This window comes from Peromyscus eremicus, chromosome 15, assembly GCF_949786415.1.
Source record: "Peromyscus eremicus chromosome 15, PerEre_H2_v1, whole genome shotgun sequence".
In the NCBI taxonomy this organism is placed as follows: Eukaryota; Metazoa; Chordata; class Mammalia; order Rodentia; family Cricetidae; genus Peromyscus; species Peromyscus eremicus.
This window is the reverse complement of record NC_081431.1, coordinates 67,170,704-67,191,699: the sequence shown is the minus strand read 5'-3', so window position 1 is coordinate 67,191,699 and position 20,996 is coordinate 67,170,704. Positions and strand designations below refer to the sequence as shown.

Genomic DNA, 20,996 nt, shown 5'->3' with positions numbered 1-20,996 from the left:
TCCACAGTAATTAATGTTGTGTTTCGTCTCAAAGGAATAAAGGACCAACAAGTTCACAAAACTCTGCAACTCCTAGAGAAAAGGTTCAAAACACTGAATATGCTAGGAACCCAATACAGCAGATCCTGTGCTTGTAGGTATAGATTATAACAGAGAGCACACCAAGAAAGTCCCAGAGGCCACATTTTGAGAATCAGAAAGAATGTGTGTTAAATTAAAGGATGGAAAGGATTTGCTGTAATGAAATGTGAAAGACGACCTGCCAAATCAAATACATGTGACAGCTGCCAATTATCACTTGCTGTGAACAAGACCATCTAGACACAGAAAAGCACCCTTCATGGTGGTGTTCCATCCCCCACGACCCCAAAAATACTTATCTGTTGCCCATCTGGTTAGCTCAAAGCCAAACATTGGTTTTTATTTGCAAAAGTTCTGAGCTATGTTTGGTTTATGGAATATACCAGATTTACAAAGGACAAAAATAATATAATTAATAATAATATAAATACAGGGGCAACTTGCCTGGCAACAAGTTAGTATTTCTCATATTAGTGTAAAGTTAAATGCTTCCAAATGTTTCAACCAATTCCCATTCTAGGATTAGGAAGCCCTTCCTTAAATGTCTGTTTACCTACTTAAAATCTGTCTGAAAACCAAAAACTTCAACTAGCACTTATTCAATGAACATAAAATAATGAGGTTTACGGACTACAGTTTTGTTTTGCGGAAAGACATAAAAACATCTTGAGAAGGTCAATGATAAAAGCTGCACACGCAACCCTCAGCCAGAAGCGGCCACATACTGCCACGCACTCTCAGGGTCAGGCGGGTCTGGCTCTGTGTGCGCGCGCATATTTGCATGCGACCGTTGGTGACTCCGTTAGGGACTTGAGGCTAACAGACAGCCGGACAGCCCCAGCCCAGGTCCCTCTCACATTTATGCTCCCAGCCTAGGCGGACTTGTGCCCCCAGGGCTCAGGGGGCTGGCGGCAGAAAGCAGCGCATCCCCGCTAAGGTACCCCACAACCAGCTCTGCTCTCCATACTGCTCCTCTCCCATAAAAAACGGGAACTCCTAACTTCTTCAAAGGTCTCAGCTCAGATCCAGGTAACAGATGTGGCCCCTTACTGCTAGATTTAGGCAGCTCCAGTATCCTTTACAGCTGCTGCTCCTCCTGTTTTCCCACGATGGCCTGTTCTTCATGATGTCATCAGTCTTTCCCCCACGGATTCCTCTACAGGACTGAACCAAAGCTGACCAGAGGTGCTCCGCGGTCTTCCAATCTCTGGTTCTGAATCCAGGACCGGCTCTCAAAACCAAACAGGACAGACGTGCCCTCAGGTGCGTCACTATACCCTGTAAGATGAAGAGGGAGAAAGCCAGTTGCATTCTGATGTTCTGGTCTTCGGGAAAACGCTCTTAAGCTCGCTCCCCAACCAGGAAGCCAGGCAGCTGGTGGCCAAAGAGATGCCTGGCCTCCCTGGCTGTCCATTTCTGTGGTGTGCAAACAGGAGACCAAGTCCTTGCCAGTGCTCCCATAAACTTCCGGAAAGACTGCCCGTTGCTAGCAAGACCCTCGGTATCTGGAATGAGAAGAGTCGAGATGGATCCCTTCCCCTCCTCAGGCTTTGCCAAAGAGAATGGGAGAAGTTTGAAAGGGTGACATGGGTCTTACCTGATTTCTGCCTGGCCCACTTGTTGAATGTGAAATCGGAGGCCACCTGTGGTTCTCTCTGCCTTACCAAAAACACCTACTACGGTGTAAGTGGAACCAGTAGATGAAACTACCCCAGAGCGCAGAGGAAGGAAGGAAGCGCTGCCTAACGGACATGACAGGCACCACCACACAGTCCACTTGGTTGTATTTGTCCCATTAGAGTTCTTCGCTCCCTTCCCAACTTCTGATCTTCCTTCCTGACCTATAGGCAGAAGGAAGCAACAGCTCTTACCCAGAGGCCAAGATAGGACTTCCAGAAAGCTACCCATGTTCCCGAACAGGCCCACCAATGAGAAGAGATTATCAGGAACCCTGCAGAGGGCCGGGCTGGGGGTCAGCCCACCCCTCTGCCCTAACCGCCTGTGTTGAAGGTTCTGCTCACAAACCTGAGAATCACCATTTCCAAGTTTGTAAGGATCGGAAGGTCCTGGACGGACCCAGCAGTGTGGCTCTGTTTCGGTTCTAGGAACTTGCATTGTCCGCGGATGAACTGCACTCACTCCCAAGGAGACCAAGATCTGCGGCTCTGCCGGTCCTACCCACAGGCAGAGATGCTCAGCCCTTAGTCCTAGCCCCTCTGGTCCAGTGCTGCCCAAACAGATACAATGGCCCTATCTTACCCTGGGCCAGCTGGCTACGACAGACTCTTCCTTCTCCAGATGCCAGGCCTTCAGCACTGCCCTCTGGTTTGGTAGAGAGCTCCTTCGGGGAAAGCAGATGGCCCGACAGGGATTAGAAACTGTGACTGCCCAGACACATCCCAAGGGCAGCCCCTGCTGCCTTGGGCCTGGCCCTAGCTCAGCAGTGCTGTCTCCCTGGAGAGCTGGATACAGCAGTTTCCAGTGCCTCTACTCACTCCTTGAGCTCCACCTTCTCATACTTGACCTTCCAGGAAGTAGCCCTGGAGCCAAAACAGGGGATCACAGGTCTCCGTGGAGACCTGCTGTGGTCCCACATCCTTCCTGGCTCTTGTCAGATGGCTTCTGTAGCTTCTCCATGCACAATGTAGAGCTGTTCGGTGTTTTTCAGGCTGGCGTAGTCTGCCGGACTCCTACGGGGCCAGGGTCTGCTTTGTCGACTTGTTTTGAGAGGAACTACCAGGTGAACAAGACACTGGCAACATAGGGATGGTGCTCTTCTTCAACCCTAGCTCCAGGGTCATATTTAAATGCCACTTGCAGGCCAGAGAGGACCGTACTTGTCAGGGGAACACCAGAGACAAAGGGGGCCGCAAGGCAAAGGGGAGACCTTCCCTTTTCTCAGCCTCAGCAATGTTCCCACTGTTTCCAGGTGGGCAGGTAAATCAGAAGGTGGGGAACCAAAGTATCACGGTGTCCAAAGGGAAGCGGGGAAGGTGTGGACAAAAAATGCCAAGTGGCAGAAGTATGCTTCGGGTTTTTTCAGAAATTCTGCCCTAATGCCTACCCCAAAGTCATTGAATGATTTTTTTTTCCAAAGGGGCAACCATAAACTTTTATCTGCTCTGCTGTTCATTTGATCTGAACACGAATCTCTGATTAATGGACTGAGGCCACAGTCAGGCCCATTTGGCCAACATTTATTTGAATGCTAGCTCCTTTCTCTTGGCCTTACCAAGAAATCCAGCATTAGCTTGTTCTAGTATTCCTAGCTTGCCCGCCTTCTCCTAGTACTATAGTTTCATGACCCCCAAGCTGAGCCTGTGAAACTGTGACAGTCAGGACGCTGTTAACTGCTTCTCAAAGTCAAGGAGACTGGGCTGTAGATGGCCTTACAGTCCATGGCAAACGAGGCTAGAACCCAGTACAGCAGGTATCCCAGCTGCTAATCACGTAAGCCTGGCTCTGCTTCTCATGCCAGAGCAGACTGGCGCTCTGAACCTCCTAAGTGATGAAGCCAAATGCCTGAAGACAATGGCCTATACCCAGAACAGTCATGAGGCTTCAAGACTACAGCATTTAGTTCCTAGGGAAGCATCTTCTAGGGCTTGCTTTCTGATACATACAACAGCTCTGTAGAATCCGTGGAAGGAAGGGTTCAGGATCTCGGGGTGCAGATGAGTTTGATGGGGTGCTTACCCAGCATGCAGGAGGCTCTGGGTTTGATCCTCAACATTGCTTAAACTGGGTATAATAGTACACACCTGTAAATCCTAGCACTCAGGTGATAGGGGCATGAGGATCAGAAGTTTAAGGCCACCTCTGCTACATAGGAAGTTTGAGGCCAGCCTGGAATGCAGGAGACAGTATCTTCAAAGTAAATAAAATAATGGATGAAATAGTTCTGGAGTGAAGACACATTTTTTTTTATTTCTCTTGTGCATGTGTATGTTCAGGTATGTGTGAATGTGTACATGTTTGTGCATGTGTATGTTCAGGTATGTGAGTATGTGCATGTTGGTGAGAATACATGTATTGGGGTATATGTGGGTGGGCAGGTACACATGCTTGGAGAGGGAAGAGGACAACCATGAGTGTTTTTTACCTCAGGCCTCTCTCACTATTTGAGACAAGTTCTGTGTCAGCCTGGACCTTGATCAGAAAGCCTAGACCAGCTGACCTGGGAGCTTCCAGGTCCTCACCTGTGTCGGCCTCCCACTCACCGTCACTGAAATCCAACTTTTTTCACGTGGATTCTGAGGACTGAGGCCTTCTTTCTTGCAAAGGTAGATGCTTTGCCAACTGAGCCATCTCCCTAGGGATTTAATGTTTTAAGATTTTATTTTTAATTATGTAGGTGTTGGGGGGGGGGTATGAGCATGTTAGTGCAGGTCCTGAAGAGGCCAGAAGAGGGCATCAGATCCCCTGAAGCTGGAGTTACAAGTAACTGCAAGCCAACTGACCAGGGCGTTAGGAACCAAACTCAGCAGGAGCAGTATACACTCTCCAACCATAACCACTAATGGCTTTTTAAGCAGGGCCTTTGAGAAATCACCTCCCATTTTTGTATAACCCTCAATTCTGATGTCTAAAGTGATACAAACAAGCCTGTCTGTTCCAACTGTGCTTGGTCTGAGGTGATCACACTGACACAGGCGTATTAAACTTCTCCAACTCCGGGAGCCATAGCGGAAAGATCCTTAAAGGTCCTCTCAATTCCATAGGTGACTGATGATACAGTAAACTGAGGACCGCAGACCCTGTGGTGTAGTTCAAGACACAACTTAAGAAAAAAAAATACGGACTTGGAAATGTCCACTGAATCTGCCAATTAGACAATAATTAACTTCAGTAAGAAAAGGTCTTCTGGTTGTAAGTGGATATGCAGACAGCGCCATAGGCAGGTGTGGGTTCCCTTCAAGTGTGGAAGATCTGTTCTTTGTCACTTGACCCCCACTTAGGTTAGATGTGAGATAGTGGTAAGCTCATTAATGGCTAGGCAAACATGAATTTTTTTTTTGCCAAAAAATTTATTTTAAGTAGACAAGGCTGTTAAAATGATTTGATTTGAAAACATCTCCAAAAATCTGGTATATATACCCACTCGCCCTGAAGACAGTTCACATCCTGAAAGAATTAGGGCCTCAGGTTCAAGGTAAGTGGTTAAGATATTACGAAGGTGAGTGTAGCAGATATTTAGAAACAAAACCTTGGACTGAGGCTTGGGGGAGGGGCAGATCTGAGCCCACAGCATTGACCTACTGATGACCATGCTAGTTATGAACAATTTGGGAACACTTCATTTGTCAATATGCATCTAGTTCTCATTCTCATAACATATAGCAACCACAGGACTGCCAGATTCAAATTGAAAAATTAGTATGGAATTCATGTTATAGCAGTCAGTATTTGAACTGGGACTGAATCCTTGGTACCAGTACTATTTTTCTTCGTTTTTCATTTTTATGTTGAATTAACATTTAACAACCATACATATTTACAGAGTACATTGCAATTTTTCAGTATGGGTATATATACATACCCATCACCTAAAGTAATCAACATTTCTATCTTCTTGATGTTTTATGCTTGAAACTTTAAGCTGTTCCCTTCTACTTCCTCATTAGATATATAATAGGCTATTATAAGGTAGAGTATAGCCACCTTCCTATGCTATGTTCAAACTGCAGAACCTAGTGCTGCTTTTTATTGTTCTTGGCATCCTTTAACCGACCGCCATCTCTCTTCTCTTCCCACTTACTATCCACTGGTGGCCACGATGCTATTGCCACTATCCCACTTTCTAATAACCTTCTCAGCATCAGCATACTCTAGACATCATGTGGTACTTGTATGTGTCTGGCTTATTTCCCATAACTTAGTAACCTCAAGTTCTAAGCATGTGGCTTCAAACATCAATTTCATTCTTCTTTAAGTTTTATTTACTTAATCATTTCTGAGACACAGTCTCGCTATATAGCCTTGACTGGTCTGTAACTAGCTATGTAAACCAGGCTAGCATTGAACTCAAAGGTAGCTGCCTGCCTTTGCCTCCAGAGTGTTGGGATCAAAGGTGTGAGCTGGCCTTTCATTCTGTTTTGAATTTTTAGTTTTTTTTCTTTTCATACACATACACAGTGATTATGTTCACACTGATTATGTTACGGTTGGGTTCAACCCTTCCCATTACCCTCTGTGACTCACTTCCCTTTCTCTCAGAACCCCTTCTTTTTCCCAGTAGCCTCCTAGGGCCATGCCTGGCTTTTTGTGTGAGAACTGGGGATCCTCATGCTTGCACGACAAGCTCTCTTACCCACTGAGACCTTGCCTCGGCCCTCTCTCATTCTTCACGCTGTCTCTTCTCTCTGCTGTTTCCACCCCTGTGAGAATGTTTCTTAGCTGCCCAGCTACTTAGGTCAGTGGTTCTCAACCTTCCCAATGCTGTGACCCTTTAATAGAGTCCCTCATGTTGTGGCGACCTCCAACTATAACATTATTTTCATTGCTACCTCGTAACTGTAATTTTCCTACTATTATGAATCATAATGTAAATAATGTTGGAGGTAGAAGATTGCCAAAGGAGTCAAGACCCACAGGATGAGAACTACTGACTTAGGTAGTGATAGAAAAAAATAAACTACCCTTTTATCTTAGAGATTATAGTTCATTATTGCTGAGAAAAAAAGAAATTATATATTTTTATATATCTTATTATATAAAATATGTCTTTGTCACATCCTGTTAAATGCCACTGGAGAAGACTCAGAATGTGCCAGTTCCCTGTCCCATGAAAGTAGGACAGGGATTAGATACCTCTACCTTCCCTAACAGCATCTTAATTCACAAATTTGGGCTGTGGTCTCACAGCAATCTAAATTCTTTAAGTTTTCCTTAACACACCTTTAAAAAATAAAACAAAAACAAAACAGAAATGTTCATTGCAATTGACATGTGATTCATCCTTCTTTTGGCCAAAGGAAAAAAGACAGAATGAAAAGCAGCCACCACATTTAAACGAAGGTGTTATCAGTCATTCTTGTATATTACAGCTGCTCTAAGAGCCATGGGGCAGAGGCATTTATACGGAAGATAAGCTCATTGTGTTGAACAAATTAATGTGGGATTGTGAATTAAATGGCACGTCTTTGGACAGCTAATTAGCTTTGTGCTGCTCAATTAAGTTCCGAAAGGACATGTTGTGTTTCTTGATGGAATACAGAATATACTTCAAGGCTATTGCTGCCCAGATAACTTTAGTTCCAAACCCAGTGGAAATAAGCAAGCAAAAAGCCAGGACTCTGCAAGCTCCAAACACTGCCAAAGAGCCCAGTGTTCAAACCATGCACAGCAAAAAATTACATTTTATTTTCAGTCATATTTGCTATTTTCCAGCCAATAAATATGAAATTACATTTTCACTTTATTAGTCACTGTGAGCCAATATTTCATATGTGTGTGGTGTTTGTTTACACATGTGTGGAGGTTTGCACATACATGTGTGTAGAAGGCAAAAGTCACCGGGTGTCTTCCTCCACCATGCCCACATTATTCTAGATTGTGTGTGTGTGTGTGTGTGTGTGTGTGTGTGTGTGTCTGTCTGTCTGGTAGACAAAAAATATCTTTATTGCAGAATATTTGTACTTCTGTAGCAGACCCTTATCTTTAGCAAGAGACAGCAATCAGACTTGGAAGTTTAGACACGTCAACAGACCAATCAGGAAGCTGTTTCCTGATTGAGGTTCAGCAGAGACTTCTCTTTGCCCTTCCAATCATACGCTGTGATTGGTTGCTTCATCCACATAAAAGCTCAGTCCCACTTCCAAAGGAAGCACAATTGTAAAGAATAAAACATTCTCCTTATAAGAAGTCACAGAAGTACCATCATCATTGCCCTTCCTTCGTTCTACTATAATTCATGAAAATGATTTAGAACTTTGGACTTCGCTGAATACTGCAAGATCCGGTCTGCAATTAGTTTTGTGTTTAAGGGTTCCTTCATCAGAGTAAATCATAATTCTTTGGAAGTGAAGTTAAACCTTGAGAAAAAAATGTATGAATCTGCAGGCTTCCATTTTGAAAAGAATTGATTTATAAGAGAAAGGAACTTTCGTACAATTTTCCAGGTAAAAAACCGCCCTAAATAAGCTTGAAGAAAGGAGCAGAGGAAGCCACTGTGAATTTCGAGTTCTCAACACTCTATATGAATCATTATCACTGCATAGTACCAGGAATTATTTGGGGTACTCACACACATCAGATCATGCCTTCAAAAAACAACTTTGTATGATCTAACCTACAGCAAAGTCTAGAAAAAACATGAACCTATTCATGAGATTCATGTAACACCATTTTAAGTAACTTGAAGTCGGCAAGATGGCTGAGTGGTAAAAGACCCTGCCACCAAGCCTGGCAATTTAAATTTGATACCATGGATCCACACAGTGTAAAAAGAGAACATATTCCTACAAATTGTTTTCTGACCTCCACTTATATGAGAACACACACACACACACACACACACACACACACACACTACTAAAATAACAAACTTCCAAGGCTTTTGAGGTTGTGTTCTCGTTGCTGTTTTTAGCCTTCTTTAGCAAGTACGTTGCTTGCCACTTACCAATACATATGAAATGCCTGTGAAGCAGAGCAAAGGCCACATAAAACCATACAACAGGGACTTAGGAGAGAGCTCAGTGGGTGATGTGCCTGCTGCACAGCATGAGGATCAGAGGTGAGATCACTAACAGCCATGTGAAAATCCGAAAGAAGGGCACACATCGGTAGTCACAGTGCTAGGGAAGCAGACACTGGCAGGTTCTTGGCACTCACAGGGCAGGCTGGCTAGGCCAGTCTGGAAGCCTAGTTCAATGAGGGCCTGTTTCAAAAACTATCAGGGTGGCAAATGACTGGGAAAGATATTCAGGATCAACCTCTGACCTCCACATTCACACATACTGGACACACATATATAAATACATGTGAATACATATTCCCCCCCACCCCAAGCTTTCAAAAGGTTTCTTGGAAGGTGGTACATACTTTCCCATATGTTGTGTTTTGGTGATTAATGATATATGATATGGACAGAAGTGTAGCCAAAGTTATCCTGTTTCTGCCCAGCTCCCGTGGCCCTCAGACCCAAGCAAACACACAGAGACTTATATTATTTACGAACTGTATGGTCTAATGGCTCAGGCTTCTTGCTAGCTGTTCTTATATCTTAAATTAACCCATTTCTATTAATCTATAAGTTGCCACGTGGCTTGTGGCTTACCAGTATCTTAACATGTTGCTTCTTATCATGGCGGCGGCTGGCAGCGTCTCTCAGCCTCAGCCTTCTTCCACCCAGCATTCTCCTCTCTCCTTGTTCCGCCTACACTATCCTTCCTGCCTGGCTACTGGCCAATCAGCATTTTATTTATCAATCAATCATAGCAACATATATTCACAGCATACAGGACATCCCACAGCACAGAAGGTATTGAACATTTCCAGACTTAAGCCTTTAGTACCTTGGCCTAATAATCCCTTCAAACAAATCACAACATACAGCTCATGTGATAAGGACGCTGTTCAAAAATATCAAAGGGGAGCTGGAGAGATGACTAAGGGGGTAAGAGCACTTGGTACACAAGCAAAGGTCCTGAGCTCAGATCCCTAGCAAGCATGTAAAAACTCCATCACTGTGGGGACAGACACAAGATTGCAGCTTAATGACTGCCAGCCAAGCTCTGGATCCATTAAAATACCTTGTCATAGGTGAATAAGGAGGACAGTGTTAGGACAGGACTTTCAACATCCTCCTCTGGCCTTTACACATTTGAGTTTAAGGATACAGGTGACTATACCACACTCATACAAAGAAATTAAGGAGTCAGAAATCTATCTACTAGAATATTGTTATAGTTAGTGTAAGTCCCTCAAGGCGGGAGTGGCCAGGCCCCACCCCCAGGCTCTTCTAATGGCCTGGGCCCAGCCCCTTGAGATGCAGGTGGCCAAACTCAACCCCAGAGAGAAAAAAAATGCCCACAATCAGGCTACCACCAATCCCTGAGCTTGTCCCAAGATCAGGCCACAAAATTCTACCAATCCCAGGCTACCCTGGAAAGCTCCAACTCCCATCCTCCCCCACCCACCACCAAAGAAACCCTGTATAAATAGCCTGCCTCCTGCTCAGTTCTTTGCTGCTCCTCTCCTAGGCAGAGGCAGCCACACTCCTGGGTTTTTCCCTCCTAATAAATCTCTTATGTGAGATTTGCTGTGTGGTGTGACTTTGTGGTACTCTTTGACTCCCAAAAGCTGGGATAATTTTCCCCTCAGAGCTGTAACATTTACAGTTTGTGGTAATTGACAACTTGACAGGATCCAGAATCACTTGGGGAATGAACTTCTGGACATGTCCATGGGGAATTATCTTTATTTCATTAACTGACCTGGGGAGACCCATCTTAACTGTGTATGGTGATACTTTATTTGTGCTGAAATGTGATTTTATTTGTATGTTAATAAATAAAGTTGCCTGGGGATCAGAGCTAAAAAAACGAGCCATTTCGCAGAAGTCTAGCGGTGGTAGCACATGCCTTTAATCTGATTCACATGGCACACAGAGTCTCTGTGTGTTCAAAGACACAGCCACGTGGTGACCCGAACCTTTAATCTCAGTACGAACCATAGAGTCCTGGAGGTCTGTATAGACAGGCAGTGATGAGGAAATCATGTGGTTGGGTTTAAAGCCAATGAGAAGGTAGAACAGAAAGGCAATAAAAAGACCATCACACAGGAAGAAGGTCTTTCTCTCTCTCTCTCTCTCTCTCTCTCTCTCTCTCTCTCTCTCTCTCTCTCTCTGGGGAAGTGACAGTGGCAAGTGGTAACCTAAAGGCTATTCACTAGTGCTCTGATCTCTTGGGCTTTTAACTCTGTATTTGGCTCTGTATTTCTCATTTACTAAGACCATTTAGAATTTCGTCTACAACTGTGGGCAGGCCCCTTTTATGGGCTGGGTCCTAAACTAAAAGAAAAGGAGGAAGTGTGCTGAGCACCAAGCACTTACTGTCTTCTGCTTTTTTGATGACAGACCAACACAATGTGACCAGGTGTCTCAAGCTCCTGTCACTGTGACTACCATCACCATGGGCTGTAATGTGGAGTTATTGGAGATTTTTAATTTTTTATGTACATACGTGTTTATCTGTGTGAGTGTGTGCTGTGTGTGTGTGTGTGTGTGTGTGTGTGTGTGTGCCCTCAGAGGCCAGAACCGAGTGTTAGGATTAGAGTTATAGGCAGACGTGAGCCACCAGATATGGATGCTGCAAGGCAAATTTAGGTCCTCTACAAGAGCAACAAATGCTTGTAACTGATGGGCCATCCGTCCAGCCCCACACAAAGTTTTTTGATCAATCATCTCATTATCCTCTCTTGTTCTGCTTCCCACTCACATTCATCCCCCTCCTCTTCCCAAATCTTTCTCCTTCTCCCTTCATGTCTGGTGGTGGTGGTGGTAGTGGTGGTTTTTATTTTGGTTTTGGTGAACCAGTGAGTTCAATAGGACTACTACAGAAACATGGGTGAGGCCTTATTGACAGGAGCACAGACACTTTACTCTTGACTACACCACTAGGGAAAATGGATCTTGTCACCCACCAATCACTAACTGTATATATAAATCCCCAGGGAAGGGGAGGACTTCCCGAGGCCCTCCCTACTCCAGGACAGGATATTGATAGGACCAATCTTGCAGAGATCTTATGCAAGGTAGTCACTGAGGCTGTGAGTTCAAGGTACACAGCCATGTCATTCCTAAACATCAGCACTCCCTCCTACCCTTCCTCCTGATCTTACATGCTGTATTTTATTCAGCATACATTTTGGAGAAACTGCTATGCTTCAGGTTCTGGGAACACTACAATGACTCAAGGCACACAGAGTTGCTCCCACCAGAGGATTAACATTCTAAAGAGTAGGAGAATCATAACCAAACACCATAATTCATTATGGAAAATTGTTCCAGGGGTAAAAAAAGACCAACACCAAAACTGTGGATTTGACTTAGGCAAGGAAGTCAAGAAGGGACAAGTGTTCTTTTACCCCAGAAGTGTGAAAAGTGAGTATAAGAAGCACACTCCAAGCCAAGCCCCCATCTCAGGAAGGAGCCCTGTGGCCACAGGAATAAAAAGATGAACTAGCATGTAGCTGAAACACAGTCAGAAGGAAATAGTGGGAGATGGGGTGGATAGCTGGAAAGAACAGACCAGGATGACCTTGTTCCTCAGCTCAAGAATATTGCCTTCCATACCATCAAATGGTCTAAAAATCATGTGTCTCTACACATAGATGTGTACAGCTCTCAGACTTCCTCAGAGAAATGTTTTTGTGCAGTGAATGGAAGTTAACACAGAGACTCATACCTGACCAAAGAGCAGAAAATAAATGTCTACGGAGTGTCTATAACACACCCCCTGTCCAAGTTCAGGGAACATCCCCAAAACAAAGGCAGAAAGATGTTAAGAGTCAAAGGTCAGAACCTGGGCAAAACAGTGTCTTCTAGACACAACGGAACCACTGAACTCCTCAATGCCCAGCAGCTGGGATTGCTTGCACAAGATCAAGCCCATGACATTCCAGCACGGAGAGGGAGGGGCTCACCAGGCCCACTCCCAGATGAGGAGGTATTGACAACTGAGGTTGCTAAGGGAAAGAGAGTAAGGTTGCTCTCAAGGGTGTGGCCCCTTGTAGGTTAACCACGCATCATTGACTGGCCCCGTACCTGCCTGAGCAGCACAAACTAGATTGCATGAGTTATTAAAAACAGAAACATGAAATTACGTGGGAGTAGATCTGGAAGGAGTAGGGGAAAGAGGAGGAGCAAATATGATCAAAACGTATTATAGGCAACTACGAAGTTCTCGAAGAATTATTAAAAGTATTAATTTTTTAAAAAATTTTGTCCTTACCATATAAGCAACAGGAATCCATGGAGGACTTTAGACAAGCAAAATGTTTGATCAGCCTTCTGTTTTTAAAGATGGGTGCTAGAAGAAGCATGCATTAAAAGGCCAGAGGCGCTTTAACAGATAAGTGGAAACTGTCGGTCTGAGAAGAAGGTGACAGTAGTTCAGACCAGCAGATAGCACTGGTGTGGGAGGAGACAAACTTAAGAGCCTCTCTCCTAACACTTCCGTTGCCCACCCTCTGCCCTCCACTCTAAATAGCTCTACTCTCTCCACATTGATTTCCTTGCCTTCTTAATGCTCCCATCTGCACAGCAGCTTTTAGTGCTGTGTTTTATAGTAAGCACTGAACGTACATTTGTGTTATGAATGAGTGCTTCCCACTTTCATTATGTTCTTCTCTGAACCATAAAACTTCTTCAGTTCAGTCTGTCCTACTGTATTCCACGAAGGAATACAGTGAGAGGCTACAGAACTGCCCCAACAACCACAAGAACAAAACTGGAGATTCTCGAAACACCCCCATCATGACCTCCCCAACATCATCTGGAACCTGGTGCTGAATGGGATAAGCAGTTAGGAGTGGGAGGAGGTATGTGGGATGTACTTCTCCACACACCTGATGCTATGCATTAATACTGTCTGTTCAATCACCTTTGGGACAATTTCCGTTATCAGTACCTGTTCTGGATCCCAAATAGAAATTTACCGTTTTAGTAACCCATTTCCCAAACTAATACCATGAGATCATGGTATGGTGAGTCCTTCATTCTTGTCTTCTTGAAGGACAGGGTTCAGTTAAGACACTCAGTTTAAGCAGGTTATTTAGAAAAGGAAAGCACACACCCCAAAGAGAGAATGGAGGGAGCTGTCCCAGGATGGGGAGCAGCCCACTGTCTGTGCTGTAAACTTAAAGGAAGATTTTATAAGTGTTTAATGAGGCAGGTCGCATATGTAAGGGGTAAAGCCACCCTTTTTGTGGTTAGTAAGAAATGTCCCCCCATAGGCTCCTGCATTTGACTACCTAAGTCCCCAACTGGTGCCACTGTTTGGGGAGGTTGTGTAGGAACCTTGATGGAAGTAGTGCACCACTGTGATCAGGCTTTAAGGGTTATAGCCTTGCCCCACTTCCTGTTCTCTGTCACTGCTTCCTGCATGTAGATGAAAATGTGATCTGCCATCTTCCTGCCCCTTCCGTCATGCCTTCCGTACCAGGGTGGACACTTATCCCTCTGGAATCCCAAACCCAAATAGACCCTTCCTCCCTTAGGTTCTTTATGTCAGGGTGTCATATCACAGCAACGGAACAGTTACTAACACATCCTTTTCCCTCCCAAATTTTGACAGACCATCACTCTTTTTGGGAGTTTCTTCCCATGATGCTCTAGAAGGGCTCACGAAAAGGGCAGGCCAAGCAAATGCACAGTTGTATGGTGTTATAGTGACACCAGGGCCTTTAAGGATGCAGACCCATACTTCATGCACTTGTATAGGGAAGTGGCCTTGGACATTAGCTTCTGATAGAGCAAGAGCAACCTAAGTGATGCTTTAAGGATCTTTAACCACAAAGGACCATCTGACCATCTGACCGTCCGGAGGCACAGCTGCCAAGATGCAGCTGCAGGTGCCTCATATTTAACCCCTTCCTACCTGGTACCAAGAACTCACAACCTAATAATGATAACGTAAGTAGAAAACACTGTGTGTGTGTGTGTGTGTGTGTGTGTGTGTGTGTGTGTGTGCACATACATGGGTGTAAATACAGGCTAGAGGAGGATGTCAAGTGTCCGGCTCTATCAGTCTCAACCATATGTCCTTGAGATAGAGTCTCTCACTGAACCTAAAGCTAGGTTAGTAATCAACAAGCCCAAGTGACCCACCTTTCTCCACCCCCTGCACTGTTGGGTCTATGGGTGTGCATGTGGCCATACTCGGCTTTTTACATGGCTGCTAGAGATTTAAACACAGGTCCTCAAGCTTGTACAGTAAGCACTCTTACCCACTAAGTCATCTCCCCAGGCCCCAGAAAATATGCTTTTAAAAGGGAACTATTTTATGTGCATTATCTTTTTGACACTTAAAATAATTCTACAAGGTGATTAAAACTGAAACTGTGAGTCTCAAGTAGTGACTGTAGCATGCAATCAATGCTTTTGAGCAATATCATAAAGGCTTCTGTGATGTCTGGGAGATGGAATCCACCCTTCTAAAGCACCATCACCAACCCAAGCCTGAGCACTCATGCTTGGAGGACATCGCATTTCCTTCATGAATTCTTCTCTGGAGTGCTCAGGCGTCTGTGATATTCCACAAAGCCCTACAGCATCCAGTTCATCAGATAATGTTCTGAAACCAGAATTGACACGTAGAGATGTTATTGAGTGTGAACAGCTTCTCCTATGGTTCCAGAAATTATTTCCATTGATTAGGTTATTTACTACAAAAAAGAGATTCTCCTGCGCTAATTATAGAAGCAAACATGGATGATGACTGGGACAAAACTGGCTTTGACACTTCCCACACTTTCTCTGATAGGTAAAAAATGATAACAAAAGGCTGGGGAGACAGCCCTGTTAGTGAAGTGCTTGTAAGCCTGAGGATGAACCTGAACAGGATCTTCCAGAATCTGCTTTAGGGATGAAAAAGGGCCAGGTGTGGTGGCATATGCTTGCAAACACTGGTGACCGAGAGATAAAGATCGCATGGGCTCGCTCTCTAACCAGCCAACCTAACCCACTCAGTGAGCTCCAAACCCATGAAACTGTCTCAGAAACAGGGTGGACAGTGCCTATGGAAGTTTGAATGAGAAATGTCCTCCGTAAGCACAAATAGTTAGGACTTGGTCTTCAGATGGAGGTGATGTTTAGGGAGGTGGTGCTGCCTTGGGGGAGGAAGTATGTCACCAGTGGTGGACTTTGAAAGTCTGTAGCTTCACCCCAATTCTGTTTTCTCTCTCTCTCTGCTTCATGTTATAGCTGAAGATGTGATCTCTCAGCTTCCTGCTTAGGCTGTGTGCTACCCTGCCTTACCCACTATGGTGGATGCTCCCTCTGGAAACATAGGCTCAAATACACTCTTTCTTCTCCAGAGATGCCCTGGTCCTGGCATTTTAAACACACAAAGGAAAGGTAACTAACACAATGTCTAAGAAATGATAGTGGAGTTTGTCTCTCGCCTCTACACCCATGCACCCATGTATGCACACACAGAGAGAAAGCAGATAGCCTTGGTGTTATAAAAGTCCTGCGTAAAGTCAGCTCTGTGTCATGGCCCATTTGATGATAGCAATCTCCATGTGTATCTATGTCTATGTGTTCAGAGATGTCACCTCTAAGCCATTTGAGGATCCAGTTATTCACTACAGTGAGGCTGCAGTGACTCCAAATATTTCCGAAGCTTTTCTTTGAAAACTGTCCCGAAGAGTGCATTTATAAACCACAGAAAAGATATAAAGACATGCCATTGACTTGAAGCCATACCCTATTTTGACCCAGAACAATGTCAGAGTGAGCCCAATGACAGAATGCACTCACCAATGACCGGCCCTTGAAGAGTTTGAGACTTGCCATCCTGGAAGAGTTAGAAAAATATGGTTATCAGTGTGGCTGACCACCAGAGCCCTCCTGAATTTAACCACTTTGTTTCCGTGGTTCTTGTCTACAAATAACTGCCTCATGAAGGAGATCAGGTTCAAGCGCAATGTGTCTACGTCCAAAAACAACAACAACAACAAAAAACCCCACACCTATTGTTGTGTGAGTCAAATGTTGACTTCATCACAGTCCTTCACACACCCAAAGCTCAAATCAAAGTTTCCTCTTGAGCTGTGGATGGGGCTCAGTTAGTAGAGTGTTGGTATAGCATCCATCAAGTCCTGGTTTCCATCCCCAGCACTGGGGAAGAGGATCAGGCTATACAGCAGGTCTGAGGACAGCCTGTGCTACACGGGACCCTCCATCAAAACATAAAAAGATGCCTTTGGGCATCAGTTTCCTTTTTTAAATTAATTTTTCATGTTATTGTACAAAGTACTAGATTTTATCATGGCATCATCATACTCGTGTGTCACTACTCCTTATTCTCATTTGGTTCTGGCCCCCACATGGCTCTTCTCCAGGCTGCCCAGCCACACCCTCTTTTCTTCCCCCTTTCCAACTTCCGTTTTCCTATTATATCAGTTGCGTTGGTCTGCTTCCCACCTCTCTTCCCCTTCCTAGTTTTGTGTCCTACAAACGCATGTATATTAATACATTTTTATTTTATCCATGGGGCAGTATACAGATGTGTGTGTGCAGATGCCCTCAGAGGCCACAAGAGCCCTATCCCCACCCCCATGTGGGTGCAAGGATTTGAATGTCAGTCCTCACGATTGAGCCTCAAGTGACTTTAAATGCTGATCCATCTCTCCAGCCCCAGTAATTTTGAATTTAGAGTTCATATATAAGAATAAAATGTGGTATTTGTTATTCTGTGTCTGGCTTATCTCACGTAACATAATGATTTCCAGTCCTGTCCATTTGCCTGCAAATGTCAGTGTTTGATTCTCTTTTATGGATGCGTGAAATTCTTCCTAGATATCAGCTTCTTCCTCCACGTGCTCAATGGTGCACACTGTGAGGTGGCACCTTAGCTGTGAACCAGCACAGTGAAAGAACAAGCTGAACTATTAGAGAGCCATGACTACCATGATGAAATCCTCATCTGACAACTCCAGAACCTGTGTCCATTAACATGCAGGAAGCAGCCATGTATTACACCAATTGATTTAATGATAAAGATTAAAATGTGTGACACTTACAATCATCCGCTGGCAATTAGCCAACACAGAATGGGGAATGGAAGGAAGAAGGTGAAAATTGTTTATGGTATCTGGGAAACCATGGTTTTAAGTCTTATTTTAAAACTAAGAAGCATAAATAAAACAAAAACTCAAAATACCTTTAGGGTTTTTCAGAGATCACATCTCTTCTCAGCTCATTCCACCTCAGCCAAAAACATGTCTTTGATTCTTTTTTTTAAGGTAGACAAATAATTTCATTTTGTGTATGCTGATACATGTGAAATATTACAATTTTTCCCATTAATTTTCTCTCATACATGTGTGTGTGTGTGTGTGTGTGTGTGTGTGTGTGAGTGCCCTCAGAGTCCAAATGAGGGAAGGCATCCTATCCCTTTGAGCTGGAGTTAGAGGCTGTTGTGAGACATCTGACTTGGTTTCTCTGGAGGATCAGAAAGCGTTCTTAACCACTGAGCCATCTCTCCAGTCTTACGCTTGCCATGCGATTACGAGAACCTGAGTTTGTATCCCTAGAACCCAAATAAAAAGCTGTGTGTGGTGGTGCATGCATATAGTCTGAGTCATGGTCAGATGGGGAGAGGAGCAGGGTTGATCCCAGTAGGCTTACTTGGTGAAGTTTAAATGGTAAACCTTGTTTCAACCAAAAAGTGGAAGGCACCACAAGAAACATCTGAGGTTGTCCTCTGGCCTTCACATGCACACAAACATGCACCCCTACACCCATGGCCACAAATACACACTAAAAGCAAAACTTGCAGAGAAATATTTATGATTTTAAAAGTGAAAATAAAACTCCCAATGAAGAAGTTTTTAAAATGATATTGGGGAGATGATTCAGTAATTAAGAACACTTCCCATGCCAAGTAGCTCGCAATTACTTATAGCTCAAGCTCCAGAGGATCCAATGCCCTCTTTGGGCTCTGAGCAACACACACAAGCACACACAGGTAAAAGTAAAAAAATTGTATGAGCTCAGGATCCCCCCAAGACCAAGTTCTCAGCACAAAGGAGATATATTTGCTCCAGAGGATCAGAGGGCAGGGAATAAGAGACAAAGACAGGAGACAGAGGATGAGGGACAAGGAGGAGGGAACAAGGGAGAGGGGGAGGGGTATTTGTCACAGAAGGACATAGGATAGCCTCTGGATAGAGAACAGACAGACATGGCCCTTGGCAAATGGCAGTTTATTTATTTTTATTATTATTATTATTATTATTATTATTATTATTTTTGGTTTTTCAAGACAGGATTTCTCTGCGTAGCTTTGTGCCTTTCCTGGAACTCACTTGGTAGCCCAGGCTGGCCTCAAACTCACAGAGATCCGTCTGGCTCTGCCTCCCGAGTGCTGGGATTAAAAGCGTGCGCCACCACTGCCCAGCTAAATGGCAGTTTATAAAGGTAAAGGGAGAAATATCATGTTAGGATGAGGTGTTTCATTTTAATTGAGCATGTTAATTAGGGGAGCCAGAGCGAGCTTTTGATTGCTAGACTTCAATACTTGGAAAGCTGGACCTTGGTTGCCAGTCTCAGGAGGAAGAAGTGGCCAAATAAGGGAACAGACCTTGGGGTCTAGCTTCAGGTGTAGCTGGAGTTTTCTCCAGTCCCACCCAGGCCCACAGCTGCTTAGACCCAAATAAACACACAGAGACTTATATTACTTATAGACTGTATGGTCATGGCAGGCTTCTTGCTATCTAGTTCTTATATCTTAAATTAACCCATTTCTATAAATCTATACCTTGCCACGTGGCTTGTGGCTTACTGTTATCTTTACATCTTACTTCCCATGGCAGCGGTGGCTAGCAGCATCTCCTGACTCAGCCTTCCACTTCCCAGAATTCTCTTCTCTCCTTAGCCTGCCTATACTATACTTCCTGCCTGGCTACTGGCCAATCGGTGTTTTATTTATCAATCAATCAGAACAACACATTCACAGCATAGAGAACATCCCACAGCATTCAGGAATGTAATCTAATGAATTTTAGTAAGAAAGAGGGGATGGGAGAGAAGGGCAAAGCCTACCAAAGCCATGTTTGCCATGCTCAAGCTGACCAGAGTCCCTTCAAAGGGGAATATTCTAAATTTCTTAAGTAAAACACTATATACACATCAAATAATTGCATACATGTAATGTCTAATACTTATGCATCTACTCTAAATATATTGATTTCTATAGGTAGAAATGAATTTCAAGTTTTGTTGCTTGAAATTTTTTACCTAATTGTCTAAAACCTAGACCTAGCTGCTTAAGGCAGAGGAGTAGGGCCTCTGCAGTGGTTATTTCGCATATAAAAGGGCATCCTATGGGCCCAATCCTTTGATGATTCAAAAAATTTACTGTTCTTTTAAAGAAAAGCCTCTTTTCCCAGGCAACAAATGCCTTGTCTGTTCAAAAACACAGCCCTCACCTCAGAAGGGATGAGGGATCATTTATTGTGGAGCCAAATGTGAATGACCATGGCCCAGCCATGCAGGTTTAGGTTACCTCAAATTTCATGTTCCAATGAGGTATGAATTTTATGAATTTCAAAAAAAAAGATTTTTTTTTTTACTTTTTACTTAAAATATAATTATATCACTTCTTCCCTTCCATTTCTTTCCTCCAGGCCCTCCCATGTCGCCTGTCACTCTCCAATTAATAGCCCCTTTTTCTTTTATTGTAATTGGGGTGTGTGTGTGTGTGTGTGTATGTGTGTGTGTGTGTGTCTACAAATACATAAATACAACCTACTGGGTCCATTTTTGTTGTTTATGTGTATAGATTTCAAGGCTGATCACTTTGTGTTAATCCCAGAGATTCGAGCAGAAAGATCACTGATCCAAATCATCATGGCCAAACTAATTAAAGCAATAAATTAATTAAAGCAAGCTTTTTTATTCATGTACGTGGGCTCCCTCCGCATAAGGTGGAGTCTAAGAGGTCATTATTGGACATGGGGAAGATAGGTTTTTATGGCTCAGGGGTAAGGGGTTTTCCCAAATGGGGGATTTGGTGGACAAATAGGCAGGATTACAGAAGCAGAACACAACAAGGTGGTCATAACAAGGTGGTCATTACAACCTAAGGTAGTGTTGTGGGATGGTCATAACAACTTTTTGAAACAAAGACATGGTTGCCGTTTCCTGAAACAGTACAGAATCATTTGCAGTTAAGGTTACAGGTGGG

At 43.9% G+C, this 20,996-nt stretch overlaps 1 long non-coding RNA gene across 1 annotated transcript; it reads left to right on the top strand.

The window, feature by feature from the left end:
• The first annotated feature begins 823 nt into the window (after positions 1 to 823).
• Positions 824 to 3,979, top strand: LOC131924899 (uncharacterized). The gene is made up of 2 exons (XR_009383112.1): positions 824 to 1,110; positions 1,244 to 3,979. It is a non-coding gene; the product is annotated as an uncharacterized LOC131924899 (long non-coding RNA).
• The last annotated feature ends 17,017 nt before the right edge of the window (positions 3,980 to 20,996 follow it).